The 18,472-nt window shown below is 46.0% G+C and overlaps 1 pseudogene; it reads right to left on the minus strand.

The window, feature by feature from the left end:
* Positions 1-1,585: 1,585 nt before the first annotated feature.
* LOC106570135 (phosphatidylinositol 4-phosphate 5-kinase type-1 alpha-like) lies at positions 1,586-17,853 on the minus strand (annotated as a pseudogene).
* Positions 17,854-18,472: the final 619 nt, after the last annotated feature.

The following is an 18,472-nucleotide window of genomic DNA, read 5'->3' on the forward strand; positions in this document are numbered from 1 at the left end:
ACAAAGAAATGATCAGTCTATAATTTTAATAGTAGGTTTATTTGAACAGTGAGAGACAGAATAACAACAAAAAAATCCAGAAAAACGCATGTCAAAAATTTTATAAAATGATTTGCATTTTAATGAGGGAAATAAGTATTTGACCCCTCTGCAAAACATGACTTAGTACTTGGTGGAAAAACCCTTGTTGGCAATCACAGAGGTTAGACATTTCTTGTAGTTGGCCAGCAGGTTTGCACACATCTCAGGAGGGATTTTGTCCCACTCCTCTTTGCAGATCTTCTCCAAGTCATTAAGGTTTCGAGGCTGACGTTTGGCAACTCGAACCTTCAGCTCCCTCCACAGATTTTCTATGAGATTAAGGTCTGGAGACTGGCTAGGCCACTCCAGGAGCTTAATGTGCTTCTTCTTGAGCCACTCCTTTGTTGCCTTGGCCGTGTGTTTTGGGTCATTGTCATGCTGGAATACCCATCCACGACCCATTTTCAATGCCCTGGCTGAGGGAAGGAGGTTCTCACCCAAGATTTGACGGTACATGGCCCCGTCCATCGTCCCTTTGATGCGGTGAAGTTGTCCTGTCCCCTTAGCAGAAAAACACCCAAAGCATAATGTTTCCACCTCCATGTTTGACGGTGGAGATGGTGTTCTTGGGGTCATAGGCAGCATTCCTCCTCCTCCTCCAAACACGGCGAGTTGAGTTGATGCCAAAGAGCTCCATTTTGGTCTCATCTGACCACAACACTTTCACCAGTTGTCCTCTGAGTCATTCAGATGTTCATTGACAAACTTCAGACGGGCATGTATATGTATTCTTGAGCAGGGGGACCTTGCAGGCGCTGCAGGATTTCAGTCCTTCACGGCGTAGTGTGTTACCAATTGTTTTCTTGGTGACTATGGTCCCAGCTGCCTTGAGATCATTGACAAGATCCTCCCGTGTAGTTCTGGGCTGATTCCTCACCGTTCTCATGATCATTGCAACTCCACGAGGTGAGATCTTGCATGGAGCCCCAGTCCGAGGGATATTGACAGTTCTTTTGTGTTTCTTCCATTTGCGAATAATCGCACCAAATGTTGTCACCTTCTCACCAAGCTGCTTGGCGATGGTCTTGTAGCCCATTCCAGCGTTGTGTAGGTCTACAATCTTGTCCCTGACATCCTTGGAGAGCTCTTTGGTCTTGGCCATGGTGGAGAGTTTGGAATCTGATTGATTGATTGATTGCTTCTGTGGACAGGTGTCTTTTTTACAGGTAACAAGCTGCGGTTAGGAGCACTCCCTTTAAGAGTGTGCTCCTAATCTCAGCTCGTTACCTGTATAAAAGACACCTGGGAGCCAGAAATCTTTCTGATTGAGAGGGGGTCAAATACTTATTTCCCTCATTAAAATGCAAATCAATTTATAACATTTTTGACATGCGTTTTTCTGGATATTTTTGTTGTTATTCTGTCTCTCACTGTTCAAATAAACCTACCATTAAAATTATAGACTGATCCTTTCTTTGTCAGTGGGCAAACGTACAAAATCAGCAGGGGATCAAATACTTTTTCCCCCACTGTATAGGCTTCAATTAATTCTACAGCAATTTACCTAAGACATACCACTCATGCTAGCAACAGGCTTGTCATCTTTTTGGCGTTTTCCACTGCCTCTGGTGTTCATCGTGTCTGAAAAAAGAAAAAAAGTAGATTACATTATTACTGTTATTAATAGAGACATTATTTTGAACTAGATGTAATTCAGTCTGGTAGCTGTTACTTACCTTGCTTGTTGGTAAATTGGTAATTTCTTGTTAGTTTGTTAGTCAAAGATTATCTATACACCTCTCAAGTAATGTCTAATTTGCGTAATTTAGCCTGGATTCTATAATTTCAAGTTTTGACTTTGTCCAATCATAAGCATGCATGCTTTTGCAGAATATTTAATGCAATCCTCTCATTGGGCATCTCCCTCCCTCTCCCCCTCTCTTTCTCCCTCCCTCACCAGTGTCTCCCTCTGTCACGGTCTCTGTGCTGTGTGGAACTTCTAGGTTGCTGCTGCTTCTTGGCTGGGGGAAGGAAGAGGTTCTGGAGCCGGCTGTACTGGCCCTCCGTAGGAACCCCTGGGTCCCTACTCGGCTCTTCTTCAACAGGGACATCTTTACTGGACAGGGAGAGGGAGATTAGCTTGGGACATTTGTTTGGCATGTTAAGCTTCACAACATCATAAAAACACAAACTATCATCATGGAACGACAAATATATAATAGAAAAAGACATCCACCATACACTCTTAGAAAAAAGGGCTCCAAAAGGGTTCTTTGGCTGTCCACATAGGATAACCTTTTTTGGTTCCAGATAGAACCCTTTTGGGTTCCAAGTAGAACCCTCGGTGGAAAGGGTTTTACATGGAACCAAAAGAGTTCTACCTGGAACCAAAAATGATTTTTCAAAGGGTTCTCATATGGGGACAGCCAAAGCAACCTTTTAGGTTCTAGATAGCACCTTTTTTTCTAAGTGTGTATGAATAAGAAGGGTGGGGTGAGATGACTTCTACTCTGGCTATGTTCCCATTCTTTTCCTTTTTCCTGAAGTGTGCGCTCGTTCACTCCCCCTTATGCATTTAAAAGCTTTGGATTGGTGCAAGCATGGCTGGAAGGAATTTCCCACCATATTCATCACACCAGTCCATTCCTTTTAAATACATGAGGGGGAGTACACACTAGGAGAAGGGATGAAAATTGAAATACAGCCAGAGTGTAAAGCGTAACACCCTGACTACACCGCTCGTGTCGCGTACTCGGGTGTTGCAAAAGAAATGTAGAAATCTATATTATTCAATTATTGCACCCACACTGCTCGCGTGCGTCAACGAGCGTCTGCGTTGCCAAGGGCTAAAATAGAACTCAGTTCTATTTGTGATGCAGATCGCGCTGCAAGTCCTGCCTCTCCCATCTCCTCATTGGTTTATAGAAGCAGATACCCACGGGCCATCTTCTCATTGATTATACTCACGTGGGTGATTGAAAGATGAACTGTGTTGTCGGTCGCCGTGGTAATACTATGAAAGTTTAGATGCCAATCACCATATAAGTTCAAAGAAGAAAAAGCCTGGAAGGAGGAGAGATGACTAGAAACGATTCGGTTGACCGTTTTATGTGTGGATTAATTGTCGGAGTAGAGGACCTTGTGCATTTCAGGTAAAATAAAAACTCAATGTTTATATCCCAGGACAAATTAGCTAGCAACAGCAAGCTAGCTAAATAGGACAAATTAGCTAGCAAGTGCAAGCTAGCTAGCTAAATTGCCATAAATGCTTAATGCTTTTCGACCTTTCCCCAAATTAATGTAATTGGTTCAAAGTTTGTTTTGATATTTTAACCTGCGTGTTGTGATCGCGTTTGGTGTGAGGGGACAAAATAAATATATGCACGATGGCGCACGTGCGCAGCCGGGTTCGGGTTCTGTGTAGAGCGAAAGGTTTCGTAGAGTAACACTCTTTTTAAAGACCGTATTGCAGATGAACAGCTGAAAGCGGCCTGAGTACAAGCCTGGTCTGTGCACTAACACTGTATCCTGGGAGAAGAGAGAGGGTTTCAAGTCACACTAATGTACAGTAGTGCATATACTTATGTAGAATATACACTAATATTCACACTAACATGCTGGCCACACCGCTCACGTCGCATGCGCGAGCGTTGCAAAATCTATTTTAACATGTTATTGCACCCACACTGCTCACGTGCGCCAACGAGTGTCTGTGTTGCCAAGCGCTAAAATAGAAGTCAGTTCTATTTGTAATGCTGAACGCAGTGCAAGTCCTGCTTCTCCCATCTCATTGGTTTATAGAAGCAAATACCCACGTACCGTCTCCTCATTGGTTATACCCAGGTGGGGGATTTAAGTTCGGTCGGTCATCGTGGTAACTATGAAAGTTAGATGCCAATCGCCACATAAAGTCCAAAAAAGAAAAAGCCTGGAAGGAGGAGAGATGACTAGAAACAATTCGGTTGACCGGTTTACGTGTGGATTAATTGTCGGAGTAGAGGACCTTGTGCATTTCAGGTAAAATAATAACTCAACGTTTTTATCCCAGGACAAATTAGCTAGCAACAGCAAGCTAGCTAGCTAAATTGACCTAAATGTTTAATGCTTTTCGACCTGTCCCCAAATTAATATAATTGGTTCAGAGTTTGTTTTGATATTTTAACCTGCGTGTCGTAATCGCATTTGGTGTGGGGGGACAAAATCAATATGCACACGATGGCGCACGCACGTGCGCGCGCGGCTGGTTTGGGTACGGTGTAATACCATGATGAAGGCGGTCCCCATAGTTGTCTGATGTCTTACCCCGTTGTGGACCAGAGCTTTCCACGAGTGATCGTTCTTCTTCACACACCTGAGTAAAAACACAGGACGTGGGTTACCACGGATCTACATAGACCTCCATGTATAATCAGAGCAGTGGTTACCTGTAGGACAGCAGAATATCGATTATGCCAATATAGACTAGCATCCTCTCCCTCTTGGAGTTCCATGTCGGGATACCCCCCATGCTGCAAAAACATGCAGGGAAAACCTCAGATTATATTATGGACCAATACACATTTTCCTCAACTGGACAGATCAGCTTTCAAATCCTAATACACTAAATATTCAAACAACTGAACAAACTAGCCGGACTGAGATGTGTGCGGGCTGTAAAGTGGATACTCACTGGTCCTCAGTATCCAGTGCACCCAGAGCCGTGCGCCTCTCCCTGGATGATATCAATGGTGGTGGAGTAGAAGGAATTCTGGCCCTGCAGACGAGGCTTCCTCTGGTCTGCCGCCTCCTCTCCAGCCAGCTCCCGTGCCGCCTGCCTGCTCCAGGTTGTGGATCCCCACCAGCAGGCTGTAGTCCATGATCTCAAAGCTCTGCAGCAGCTACAGGAAGAGCAGAGGGACAACATGCAGGGGTCAGAGAAACAGTGAAGTGGGGATGGAGGAGTACACCAGGGAAAATGTGTGAAATACTGTAGGCTTGGTGTAGCATTTACAGGCTGTAGTCTATGATCTTAAAGCTATGCAGCAGCTATAGGGGACGAAGGGATAAAGGAGTCAGGACTCAAGAGACAACCAGTGAGTACCAATTTAGGATCAGTTTAGCCTTTTAGATTACAAAGAATAAGACGGGAGGACGATTGCCCGCTCTCATTTGAGCCAAGAAGTTCAAAGCCGACCACGGTACTGCAGGCATTGTTTTCAGAAAACAGGATCCCACATTATGGTGAATGGGGAAAATGTCAATCTTCGTGTAAATGAAAATAAAAATCGAAGACAATCGTGGTACCAATAATTGCTTCTATTACACCAAATGTACAGTACCAGTCAAAAGTTTGGACACACCTATTCATTCTGTCAGGCCCTGATTTATTTCACCTGTCTTTGTGCTTGTCTCCACCCTCCTCCAGGTGTCGCCCCTCTTCCCCATTATCCCCTGTGTATTTATACTGGTGTTCTCTGTTTGTCTGTTGCCAGTTCGTTTTGTTCATTGAACCTACCAGCGTTTTGTTTCCTTGCTCCCGCCTGTTCCTTGCTCCTGTTTTCCGGTTCTGACTGTTCTGCCTGCCCTGACCCTGAGCATGCCTGTCGTCCTGTACCTTTGCCCCACTTCTCTAGATTACCGACCTCTGCCTGACCTGACCCTAAGCCCGCCTGCTGTCCTGTACCTTACTCCCTCTCTGGATTATTGACCACTGCCTGCCTTGACCTGTCATTTGCCTGCTCCTGTTTGAGGAATAAACTTTTGTTTCTTCAACACTGTCTGCACCTGGGTCATACCTTAAAACATGATACATTCAAGGGTTTTTCTTTATTTGTAATATTTTCAACATTGTAGAATAATAGTGAAGACATCAAAACATGAAATAACACATATGGAATCATGTAGTAAGCAAAAAAGTATTTAACAAATCAAAATATATTTTATATTTGATGACAGCTTTGCACACTCTTGGCATTCTCTCAACCAGCTTCACCTGGAATGCTTTTCCAACAGTCTTGAAGGATTTCCCACATATGCTGAGCACTTGTTGGCTGCTTCTCTTTCACTCTGCGGTCCAACTCATCCCAAACCATCTCAATTGGGTTGATGTTGGGTGATTGTGGAAGCCAGGTCATTTGATACAGCACTCCATCACTTTCCTTGGTCAAATAGCCCTTACACAGCCTGGAGGTGTGTTTTGGGTCATGATCCTGTTGAAAAACAAATGATAGTCCCACTAAGCACAAACCAGATGGGATGGCGTATCGCTGCAGAATTCTGTGGTAGCCATGCTGGTTAAGTGTGCCTTGAATTCTAAATAAATCAGTGACAGTGTCACCAGCAAAGCACCATCACACCTCCTCCTCCATGCTTCACGGTAGGAACCATACATGCAGAGATCATCTGTTCACCTACTCTGCATCTCACAAAGACATGGCGGTTTGAACCAAAAATCTCACATTTGGAAATCTGAAAACACTGGACTGTTACTTAAAAAACGTATGGCACTTCTCAGCCACATTTCCATCCCACAAAAAAATTATCTATAGGCCCTGGTCAAAAGTTGTGCACTATATAGGGAATAGGTGCCATTTGGGACGCAACCACTCTCCCTCACCAGGCAGTCTCTCTTGATGGTCTCCCTCACCAGGCAGTCTCTCTCGATGGTCTTGCTCGGGGCATTGTAGTTGTCTGACTCCAGCAGCAGTCCACCAGGCAGGTCCTAGATTAAGTCCAGGTCTTTGAAGGTGGGCACGGCCTTATCCCGCTCCTTAACTGAGGCCTGTCTCTTATAGGTAGAGCCCTTCAGGTCGTACTTGAAGTGCATGCACGCAGAAGCAGGTTGTTCATGACAGTGATGCAGATGTTCTTGCCCCCCGCCTGGACGCAGTACAGACCATAAAACTTAGACAAGGTTCTCTTGTTCTGGTGTAGGTTCTAGAGAGGATGAGAGGGGAAAGGAGAGAAAGTGTAAGTATATCAATCAAATCCACTTTAGAACTGGTCTATTAGTGTAGAACAAAACATAGAGAATAAACCAGGAAGACATTGAGGCCAAAGCTTGAATTGAATAACGAGATTAAATTGGTAACTCAAAACCCAAAACATAAGGTACACATTGGATCAACAACATGCACACACTAGCTAACAAACTCTCTCTCTTACCACGAAGTAGCCAGGCAGTAGTTATTGTAAGAACTCAGCCTCTTCATGCTGCACAGTCTTAATGAGGAACTGATCATCGCTGGAGACAGAACTGAGATCCACTGGTTTCAGAGTTGGACAGCTCAATCAGTTCCTCATCACACAGAGAGTACTGAAACCAAAACAGTGATTAATTACACAGTATTTAAATAGACCATTCCACCTCCTGCATTCACATTCTCATCAATGATTTCTCCGTTGATATAATTTATACTCCACTGTTGTTTTACTGTATTTGGAAAAAGCCACAGGATGATTTTTCAATACCGTCAATACTATTTATTTTATGTTTTTCAATACATTTTGAATATTGTTGCTACTTTAAGCTAATACCTGCAGTCAACTTGAGCAATACGTTAGGAGATAAAGCAGATTGCATTCTTCATTTCAACTGTCACATTATTTGACATTATGTAGCTTACAGTAGTTCCCCAGAACAGCTGAGCCAGTCAGATGTTTGTTTGTAAATAGCACAATGGGAGAAAGCGAGCTGGTGAGGCCATAGTGTTCTATATCTATCAGCGAGTCTCTGTTGTGCAGGGCACATGAGGTGATGAAATTACGCAATTCACTACTAAATGTTTGCCATCAGATATCTTAGAAAGGCTTTTTGCCAGAAGTCAAAAAGCTCTGGAGGAGTAATCTGTACAGCTGCCATTTTTTTCCCTGTGCTTCCTACTAGTGTTTTTTAATTTCTCTGTTCTCCCATCTGCTCCATGTACACATTCCAGAAAATAATCCATCAAAATGTTGTTCCTTTGCACAATTTCTCTCGTTCACTTCCGCTTGTGAATGTGCACACTCAGTGAAAATGACATTCGGTAGCTACTAGTTATGCTTGTATAACTTTATGAGCAGGATTTGCCTGTCATTGCTATTAATTTATGTTCATTTTCGCTCATTAGCATTTAACTAACAGCGTCCATGTGATTTTGTTATTAGTTTGTGCTCATTTTGTTAGCATTCTGGTAATAGAGGCCCAATGGGCTTTTCTTGTATTTTTAGAGCCCCCTTATGTGGGTAGTACATTAAATCACGGAATGAGAGAAAGACAGTATGACATATGAAAACCTGGATACCGGCCAAGCCCACATTCTACACTTGTTCAGAATGCAATATTGACATAGAAACCCATAAAAGTTTGCTTCTGAGAATATCTCCCACTCCCTCTATACCTCCCTCTCCATCAACCAACCACACACACACACACACACACACACACACACACACACACACACACACACACACACACACACACACACACACACACACACACACACACACACACACACACACACACACACACACACACCTGGGGAAAGAGATGCTCTCCACATCTTCAAAGTACTTGAATAGTACATCTCTCTTTTGCCTCTGGCACAGGTTGCCTAATGTGTGGATGATGCCCAACTGGATGGCACCTTTCAGGGCAGATGAGGTGGTCTGGAGGAGGGCAGAGCAGAGAAAGAGAGCGAGATGGAGGAGGTGAATACAGAGTAAAGTTAAATAAAGAGAAAGTATTCAGCAAGTGCAAAATATAGTAATACCCAATCTGAAAGACGAATAACAATGGATCAAAGGGTACAGAGAATGTGCAAACAGGCAGTTAAAATAAATGAAATAAAACAAGGAGAATTTATATGTACATATGTGAGGGATAAAATGTTGAGTGCAAGAAGATGTACAGTGCATATTTCATTAAAAAAAATCACATTTGGCCCACATTTGGCCTCCCACAATGAATACAAAATTGTTTGTCGAGGCAAAGCCATCAGTGCCAAACAGTTGCTGCAGGTGGCCCGGAATTGTCTGCTATCTGGGCAGGTTGAGCATAACTATATATTAAATGGATACTTCAGGAATTATCTACTTCCCCAGTCAGATAAACTTGGGGATACCATCTTTATGTCTCTGTGCCCAGTATGAAGGAAGTTAGAATTTGTTTTGCAAGCCAGTGCTAACTAGTGTTAGCGAAATGACAAAGTCTATGGGTATCTACTAGAATACCAGCAGAATACCATAGAATTCTACTAGAATACCATAGACTTCCAGTCATTGGGCTGACGTTAGTTAGCATTGGCTCATTAAATTACTAATTACATACTGGACACAGAGACATAAAAATGGTATCCACAAGTTGATCTAACTCTGGAGAAGTAGATAAAAGGCCTCATTGTCAAAATCCTGAAGTATCCCTTTAAACTCAGAGGAGGAGTGCTCTGTATGAAGGGCATGTCTGGGGTGCACACCCTACCAAATCGTAGCAAAATGCAACAGAAAACAAATATTTTTATTCAACAAATTCAGGTAGGTCCCTCCCTGTTCCGTCCCACTTGGTTCCTAGTGAACCAAGATAAAATCACATAAATATTCCTGTCAGAATGCTCTTGTTTGTACAACAAGTCTCTCTTAGGTTTCAATTAGGGTCACACATGCTAAGGAAAACCCAAAGACACTTGGGAGTTGAAATACAACACATTTTTGATTTGCAGGAAGGGGAATTGCATTGAATTAAATAATTATTTTGAATGATCTATACCTTCTAATAATGTGATTGGATACCTGTGAATGGCTTTCTGCAGGTGCTGACAACTCGGCAAGCACTAGTTTCCTACGTGAAGTGAAGGGTAGGCTCCTCAATCACCAATTTTAAAGTCTGTGAAAAAAGAGGGAACAGGTTAAAGCCATCAAATTATACAAATTCTCCCTATAAGATCAGGTGAGATTTGGTTAATAATGTGATTGGTTACCTGCATGTTTAACACTGCCAGGTCTCTCACCAGCATCCTCCCAGTACGGATGAGGTAGTTGACTGGTTTGGGCTTGGAGAAGAGGGAATATGTTTACAGACATTTTCATTATGTTGTTGTATAGAAAACTAGTGACTTAATGTTAATGTTTAATATCCTCTAAAGACTAAAGAGTATCAGAATGGATAGACTCACGGAGATAGGAACACACAAGGGTCCAGACCAAGGGATTAAAGCCAGACAGGGCCGCTGCCCAACCTTTTCAACCACATACTAAGAAACAAGACAGGATCGATTTAAGTCAGTTTGAATGATAGATTGTTATTGAACCAATCCTGCTAACAAAGCAGTGTTATTATAGCATTGGTGCCAGTCTGTTTCAGCTCTCTGCCATCTCTTTATAGGATTGCCATGCCAATATCATATTGCCATGATTAAATTGGCAAGAGCAGAATAGACTGGTACCCAGACTATTGATAAGCCTATTCTTACCTGAACTGGGTCTTCCTGGCCCAGGGTGGGCTCATGATCTTTATGAATAAAACAATTTCAAGGATTATTTTCTTTAAGTTTAACAGGTTGGTTTCACAGCGCATATTTGTTTGTTGTTAGCATCTGGGCTACATTGAACAAAGTATCAAATCTCCTCTGGGCTTGCTAGGAATCATATCTATTCTACGTCCCAAATGTCACCCTATTCACTATGTAGTGCACAAGGCTACTTTTGACCAAAGCCCTGGTCAAAAGTAGTGTACCAAATAGGGAATAGGGTGTCATTTGGGACGAACTAAGTGTCCGTCCAGACTTAATATGTACTACTGCTGTCTGGACATTGTAAACTCTATAAACTTACTGTCCTCAACCGTGACACGGGCCACACGCCACAAGGTGGCCTGTGGATCCTCGCCAACGCTGTGATATTTCCAATACAAGTAGACTGCTGAACCATTCATTTACATTTACATTTAAGTCATTTAGCAGACGCTCTTATCCAGAGCGACTTACAAATTGGTGCATTCACCTTATAATATCCAGTGGAACAACCACTTTACAATAGTGCATCTAAATCTTTTACGGGGGGGTTAGAAGGATTACTTTATCCTATCCCAGGTATTCCTTAAAGACGTGGGGTTTCAGGTGTCTCCGGAAGGTGGTGATTGACTCCGCTGTCCTGGCGTCGTGAGGGAGCTTGTTCCACCATTGGGGTGCCAGAGCAGCGAACAGTTTTGACTGGGCTGAGCGGGAACTGTGCTTCCTCAGAGGTAGGGAGGCGAGCAGGCCAGAGGTGGATGAACGCAGTGCCCTTGTTTGGGTGTAGGGCCTGATCAGAGCCTGAAGGTACGGAGGTGCCGTTCCCCTCACAGCTCCGTAGGCAAGCACCATGGTCTTGTAGCGGATGCGAGCTTCGACTGGAAGCCAGTGGAGAGAGCGGAGGAGCGGGGTGACGTGAGAGAACTTGGGAAGGTTGAACACCAGACGGGCTGCGGCGTTCTGGATGAGTTGTAGGGGTTTAATGGCACAGGCAGGGAGCCCAGCCAACAACGAGTTGCAGTAATCCAGACGGGAGATGACAAGTGCCTGGATTAGGACCTGCGCCGCTTCCTGTGTGAGGCAGGGTCGTACTCTGCGAATGTTGTAGAGCATGAACCTACAGGATCGGGTCACCGCCTTGATGTTAGTGGAGAACGACAGGGTGTTGTCCAGGGTCACGCCGAGGCTCTTAGCACTCTGGGAGGAGGACACAAGGGAGTTGTCAACCGTGATGGCGAGATCATGGAACGGGCAGTCCTTCCCCGGGTGGAAGAGCAGCTCCGTCTTGCCGAGGTTCAGCTTGAGGTGGTGATCCGTCATCCACACTGATATGTCTGCCAGACATGCAGAGATGCGATTCGCCACCTGGTTGTCAGAAGGGGGAAAGGAGAAGATTAATTGTGTGTCATCTGCATAGCAATGATATGAGAGACCATGTGAGGATATGACAGAGCCAAGTGACTTGGTGTATAGCAAGAATAGGAGTGGGCCTAGAACAGAGCCCTGGGGGACACCAGTGGTGAGAGCACGTGGTGCGGAGACAGATTCTCGCCATGCCACCTGGTAGGAGCGACCTGTCAGGTAGGACGCAATCCAAGCGTGGGCCGCGCCGGAGATGCCCAGCTCGGAGAGGGTGGAGAGGAGGATCTGATGGTTCACGGTATCAAAGGCAGCACATAGGTCTAGAAGGATGAGAGCAGAGGAGAGAGAGTTAGCTTTAGCAGTGCGGAGAGCCTCCGTGACACAGAGAAGAGCAGTCTCAGTTGAATGCCCAGTCTTGAAACCTGACTGATTAGGATCAAGAAGGTCATTCTGAGAGAGATAGCAAGAGAGCTGGCCAAGGACGGCACGTTCAAGAGTTTTGGAGAGAAAGGAGAGAAGGGATACTGGTCTGTAGTTGTTGACATCGGAGGGATCGAGTGTAGGTTTTTCCAGAAGGGGTGCAACTCTCGCTCTCTTGAAGACGGAAGGGACGTAGCCAGCGGTCAAGGATGAGTTGATGAGCGAGGTGAGGTAGGGGAGAAGGTCTCCGGAAATGGTCTGGAGAAGAGAGGAGGGGATAGGGTCAAGTGGGCAGGTTGTTGGGCGGCCGGCCGTCACAAGACGCGAGATTTCATCTGGAGAGAGAGGGGAGAAAGAGGTCAAAGCACAGGGTAGGGCAGTGTGAGCAGGAGTCGTTTGACTTAGCAAACGAGGATCGGATGTCGTCAACCTTCTTTTCAAAATGGTTGACGAAGTCATCCGCAGAGAGGGAGGAGGGGGGGAGGGGGAGGAGGATTCAGGAGGGAGGAGAAGGTAGCAAAGAGCTTCCTAGGGTTAGAGGCAGATGCTTGGAGTTTAGAGTGGTAGAAAGTGGCTTTAGCAGCAGAGACAGAAGAGGAAAATGTAGATAGGAGGGAGTGAAAGGATGCCAGGTCCGCAGGGAGGCGAGTTTTCCTCCATTTCCGCTCGGCTGCCCGGAGCCCTGTTCTGTGAGCTCGCAGTGAGTCGTCGAGCTACGGAGCAGGAGGGGAGGACCAAGCCGGCCTGGAGGATAGGGGACAGAGGAAATCAAAGGATGCAGAGAGGGAGGAGAGGAGGGTTGAGGAGGAAGAATCAGGAGATAGGTTGGAGAAGGTTTGAGCAGAGGGAAGAGATGATAGGATGGAAGAGGAGAGAGTAGCGGGAGAGAGAGAGCGAAGGTTGGGACGGCGCAATACCATCCGAGTAGGGGCAGAGTGAGAAGTGTTGGATGAGAGCGAGAGGGAAAAGGATACAAGGTAGTGGTCGGAGACTTGGAGGGGAGTTGCAATGAGATTAGTGGAGGAACAGCATCTAGTAAAGATGAGGTCAAGCGTATTGCCTGCCTTGTGAGTAGGGGGGGAAGGTGAGAGGGTGAGGTCGAAAGAGGAGAGGAGTGGAAAGAAGGAGGCAGAGAGGAATGAGTCAAAGGTAGACGTGGGGAGGTTAAAGTCACCAGAACTGTGAGAGGTGAGCCATCCTCAGGAAAGGAACTTATCAAGGCGTCAAGCTCATTGATGAACTCTCCAAGGGAACCTGGAGGGCGATAAATGATAAGGATGTTAAGCTTGAAAGGGCTGGTAACTGTGACAGCATGGAATTCAAATGAGGAGATAGACAGATGGGTCAGGGGAGAAAGAGAGAATGTCCACTTGGGAGAGATGAGGATTCCAGTGCCACCACCCCGCTGGCTCGATGGTCTAGGGGTATGCGAGAACACGTAGTCAGACGAGGAGAGAGCAGTAGGAGTAGCAGTGTTATCTGTGGTAATCCATGTTTCCGTCAGCGCCAGGAAGTCTAGGGACTGGAGGGTAGCATAGGCTGAGATGAACTCAGCCTTGTTGGCCGCAGACCGGCAGTTCCAGAGGCTGCCGGAGACCTGGAACTCCACGTGGGTCATGCGTGCTGGGACCACCAGGTTAGAGTGGCAGCGGCCACGCGGTGTGGAGCATTTGTATGGCCTGTGCAGAGGGGAGAGAACAGGGATAGACAGACACATAGTAGACAAGCTACAGAAGAGGCTACGCTAATGCAAAGGAGATTGGAATGACAAGTGGACTACACGTCTCGAATGTTCAGAAAGTTAAGCTTACGTTGCAAAAATCTTATTGACTAAAATGATACAGTACTGCTGGCTGGTGGAGTAGGCTAGCTAGCAGTGGCTGCGTTGTTGACTTTGAACATGTAGCTGGCTAGGTAACCTCGATAGTTTCAGTACTACACCTTGTCATGATACAAAGCAACTTTGTAGCTAGCTAGCTAACATAACACTAATCAAGACGTTCCTTGTAATGTATTTAGTTTCTACAATGCTGCTCGTCGGTAATAGTTGGCTGGGTTAGGAAAAATGGCGTCGCGGGGGACGGAAATAGCTGGCTAGCTAACCTCGATGGCTGGCTAGCTAACCTCGGTAATTACTAGACTACACAATTATCAAGCTATGACAAAGACAACTAAGTAGCTAGCTAGCTAACACTGCACTAGTCAAATCGTTCCGTTGTAAAGTATTAGTATCTACAGCGCTGCTAGTCGTTAACGGTTGGCTAGCTAGCAGTGGGTTAATGATGACTACGTGTGTTGACTAAGTCTGGCGCCGCGTCGCGGCTGGCTAGCTCACCTCGATAATTACTCAAACTACACATTTATCCTAGATACAGAGACAGCAAAGACAACTATGTAGCTGGCTAACTAACACTAACACCACACTAATCAAGTCGTTACGTTGTAATGTAATAGTTTCTACAGTGCTGCTAGTCGGTAGAAGTTGGCTAGCTAGCAGTGATGACTAGCTAGCTAGCAGCTAGCAGTGTTGACTACGTTAGGAGGACGAAGATAGCTAGCCTCGATAATTACTCAATTACTCTAAACTACACAATTATCTTTGATACAAAGACGGCTATGTAGCTAGCTAAGAAGAATTTCTCAATTCACAAGCATCAGACAAGCTGCACACAGAAGTGTCCACTTGCAGATCAATCTCAACGGGCTCGCTGTCAAAAAACTACTGAACATAGCCCTACTTATTATCGCCCTTCATACTGCAGTGATTTTGACACTTATTTCTTAGAATTACAGGGTTTTATAGGGAACCAACAATAAGACTAGTTATTCCATACGTCGTGGTTTGCTGTCACAATGGGATGAAAATATTTACCAAACTGATTAAAAAACACTAAACAGTGACGTCAATTAAATTGCATTTCGGCCGTGATAGTATATACAATTGTGAACTATGAAGCATGGTTGAGAGAATGGTATCCTAACAGCAGAGACATAACTATTTGTGGAACAATCTTTAAAATTCTTAAATGTGACTTTTTGGTGCCTCTAGACCTAGGGCAATTCAGAAAGCTGATTGAGGACCTTAACTGTTTTTATTTTTTTTATTTTATGACTGTATGTGTTTTCTTTCTTCTTGTAATTTGTGTGTGTATTTCTGTAATTCAGGGCTCATCTGTAAAAGAGATATTGTGCTCAGTATGACTCCCTGATAAATATGAAGGTTAAATCTGGCTCAAATCAACAAAGATATTTTACTTTACCCAAATCTGAAGGGACTGGTACAGAAAGTATACAGATTACATCACATACATAGTTATATACGAACTGACTAAATCGATTTATCAATAAATTCAGGAACCCGCTCATCTGAAGGTGCTTGATGTCTTTTGTATCATACTATCACGTTTCAGGTAAGACCCAGATGCAGACAGTGTCAAAGTAACAAAAGTAATCCAGTTAGGGTGCAAACAGGAGACAAAGGGCTGTGAGACATGGGTTTAATTCTGGAAACATGAAAAGTTGGATGTATACGGGGGGTACGAGGCAACAGAAGACGAATAGCAGAGGGGCTAATGACCTTGGAGATGCGGAAAGGGACGATAAACCGGGGAAAGAGTTTGCGGGATTCCACCCGGAGGGGGAGATCCCAGGTGGACAGCCATACCTTCTGCCCAAGACGATACCGGGGAGTCGGGGTCCGGTGGCAATCCACTTGTCGTCGATACCTGGAGGTGGTATTGAGAAGGGCTGACCGGGCTCTCTTCCAGGTACGACGACAGCAGCGGACAAACATCTGGGCCAAAGGTATGCCGACCTCTTCCTCCTGCTCAGGGAAGAGCGGGGGCTGATACCCCAGGGAACACTCAAAGGGCAATAGACCCGTGGCAGAGCAAGGAAGGGTGTTGCGGGCGTATTCAACCCATACTAGTTGCTGGCTCCAGGTGGTGGGGTTGGCGGAGACCAGGCAGCACAGAATCGTCTCTAGGTCTTGGTTGGCTTGCTCCGACTGGCCGTTGGACTGGGGGTGGAACCCAGAGGACAGGCTGGCCGACGACCCAATGAGTGTGCAGAACGCCTTCCAGAACTGTGACGAGAGCTGAGGACCCCGGTTGGAGACCATGTCCACTGGCAGTGCATGGATCCGGAAGACGTGCTACACCATGAGCTGGGCCGTCTCTTTGGCAGAGGGTAGTTTGGGGAGAGGAATGAAGTGGGCGGCTTTGGAAAACCGATTCACTACAGTCAGGATGGCGGAGTTGCAATCAGGCAAGGGGAGACCCGTGACAAAGTAGAGACCAGAACCGGTGAGGGACAGGCAGAGGTTGAAGGAGACCAGCTGGAGCTTGCCGGGGAGTCCACAAAAAGCTTTGTCGCACAAAGGCCAGGGTCCGCCGGGAGCCCAGATGGCAGGCAAGACTGGAGGAGTGGGCCCACTCCAGGACCGAGGAGCGGACCGCGTCAGGAACGAACATCTGGTTATCTGGGCCCCCCCGGGGTTCGGCTGGGATCGCTGTGCCTCACGAACCTGCTTCCCTATACCTCAGGTGAGATATTCCAGGTTCTTGTGGTCGGTCCACACAATGAACGGATGTTCCGCCCCCTCCAGCCAGTGCCTCCACTCCAACGCCATCTTCACCGTGAGAAGCTCACGATTCCCTACATCTTAGTTCCTCTCTGTGGCATTGGGGTGGTGGGAGAAGAAGGCGCAGGGATGTAACTTGAGGTCCAGGGCAGAACGCTGGGACAGGATAGCCCTCACTCCGACATCCGAAGCGTCGGCCTCCACCACAAACTGGTGGGACGCGTCAGGATGAACCAAGATGGGAGCTGTGGTGAAGCGGTATTTGAGATCCCGGAATGCCCGGTCAGCAGCTGGGGACTACGTGAGCGGAACCTTGGGAGAGGTGAGTGCAGACAGGGAGGAAGCCAGGGTGCTGTAACCCCGGATAAAGCGCCGATAAAAGTTGCCGAATACCAGGAAACGTTGCAGCTGCACCCTGGACGTAGGCTGGGAACAATCCACCACCGCTCTCACCTTTCCGGGATCAATCTGTACATTCCCTGCAGCGATGATGTAACCCAGAATGGGGATGGCGGAATGATGGAATTCGCACTTCTTCGCTTTTACATAAAGCTGGTTCTCCAGGAGGCGTTGGAGAACCTGTCAGATGTGGAGAACGTGTTCTTGGGCGGAACGGGAGAAGACGAGGATGTCATCAAGGTAGATAAAGACGAACTGGTTCAACATGTCGCGGAGAACATCATTAACCAGAGCCTGGAATACAGCGGGGTCATTGGTAAGACCAAATAGCATGACCAGATACTTTTAGTGACCGCTGGCCATGTTGAATGCAGTCTTCCACTCGTCCCCTTCCCGTATCCGCACCAGGGGGTAGGCGTTCCGTAGGTCCAGCTTAAAGAACACGGTGGCCCCCTGGAACGTCTCGAAGTCCGAGGAGATGAGGGGCACCGGCTCTTCACTGATGTCGTTGAGACCCCGGTAGTCGATGTACGGGCGCAGGTTTTTGACCTTCTCCACAAAGAAACCTGTGCCGGCGGGGAAATCAGTTATGATCTCATGCAACATATTATGTGACTGGCATCAGACACTCTGAAATCTCCGTCCCTAACTACAACATTTTCAGACAAGATAGAACGACCAAAGGGGGCGATGTTGCAATCTACTGCAGAGATAGCCTGCAGAGTTCTGTCCTACTATCCAGGTCTGTACCCAAACAATTTGAACTTCTTCTTTAAAAAATCCACCTCTCTAAAAACAAGTCTCTCATCGTTGCCGCCTGCTATAGACCACCCTCTGCCTCCAGCTGTGCTCTGGACACCATATGTGAACTGATTGACCCCCATCTATCTTCAGAGCTCATGCTGCTAGGTGACCTAAACTGGGACATGCTTAACTTGTTATGGATAGGGGGCAGTATTTTCACGGCCTGATAAAAAACGTACCCGATTTAATCTGATTATTACTCCTGCCCAGAAACTAGAATATGCATATCATTATTAGCTTTGGATAGAAAACACTCCAAAGTTTCTAAAACTGTTTGAATGGTGTCTGTGAGTATAACAGAACTCATTTGGCAGGCCAAAACCTGAGAAGATTCCAAACTGGAAGCGCCCTCTCTGACTATTTCTTGGCCTTCTTGATCATCTCTATCCAAAACAGGGGATCTCTGCTGTAACGTGACATT

Source organism: Salmo salar, chromosome ssa14 (assembly GCF_905237065.1).
Source record: "Salmo salar chromosome ssa14, Ssal_v3.1, whole genome shotgun sequence".
Classification (NCBI taxonomy): Eukaryota; Metazoa; Chordata; class Actinopteri; order Salmoniformes; family Salmonidae; genus Salmo; species Salmo salar.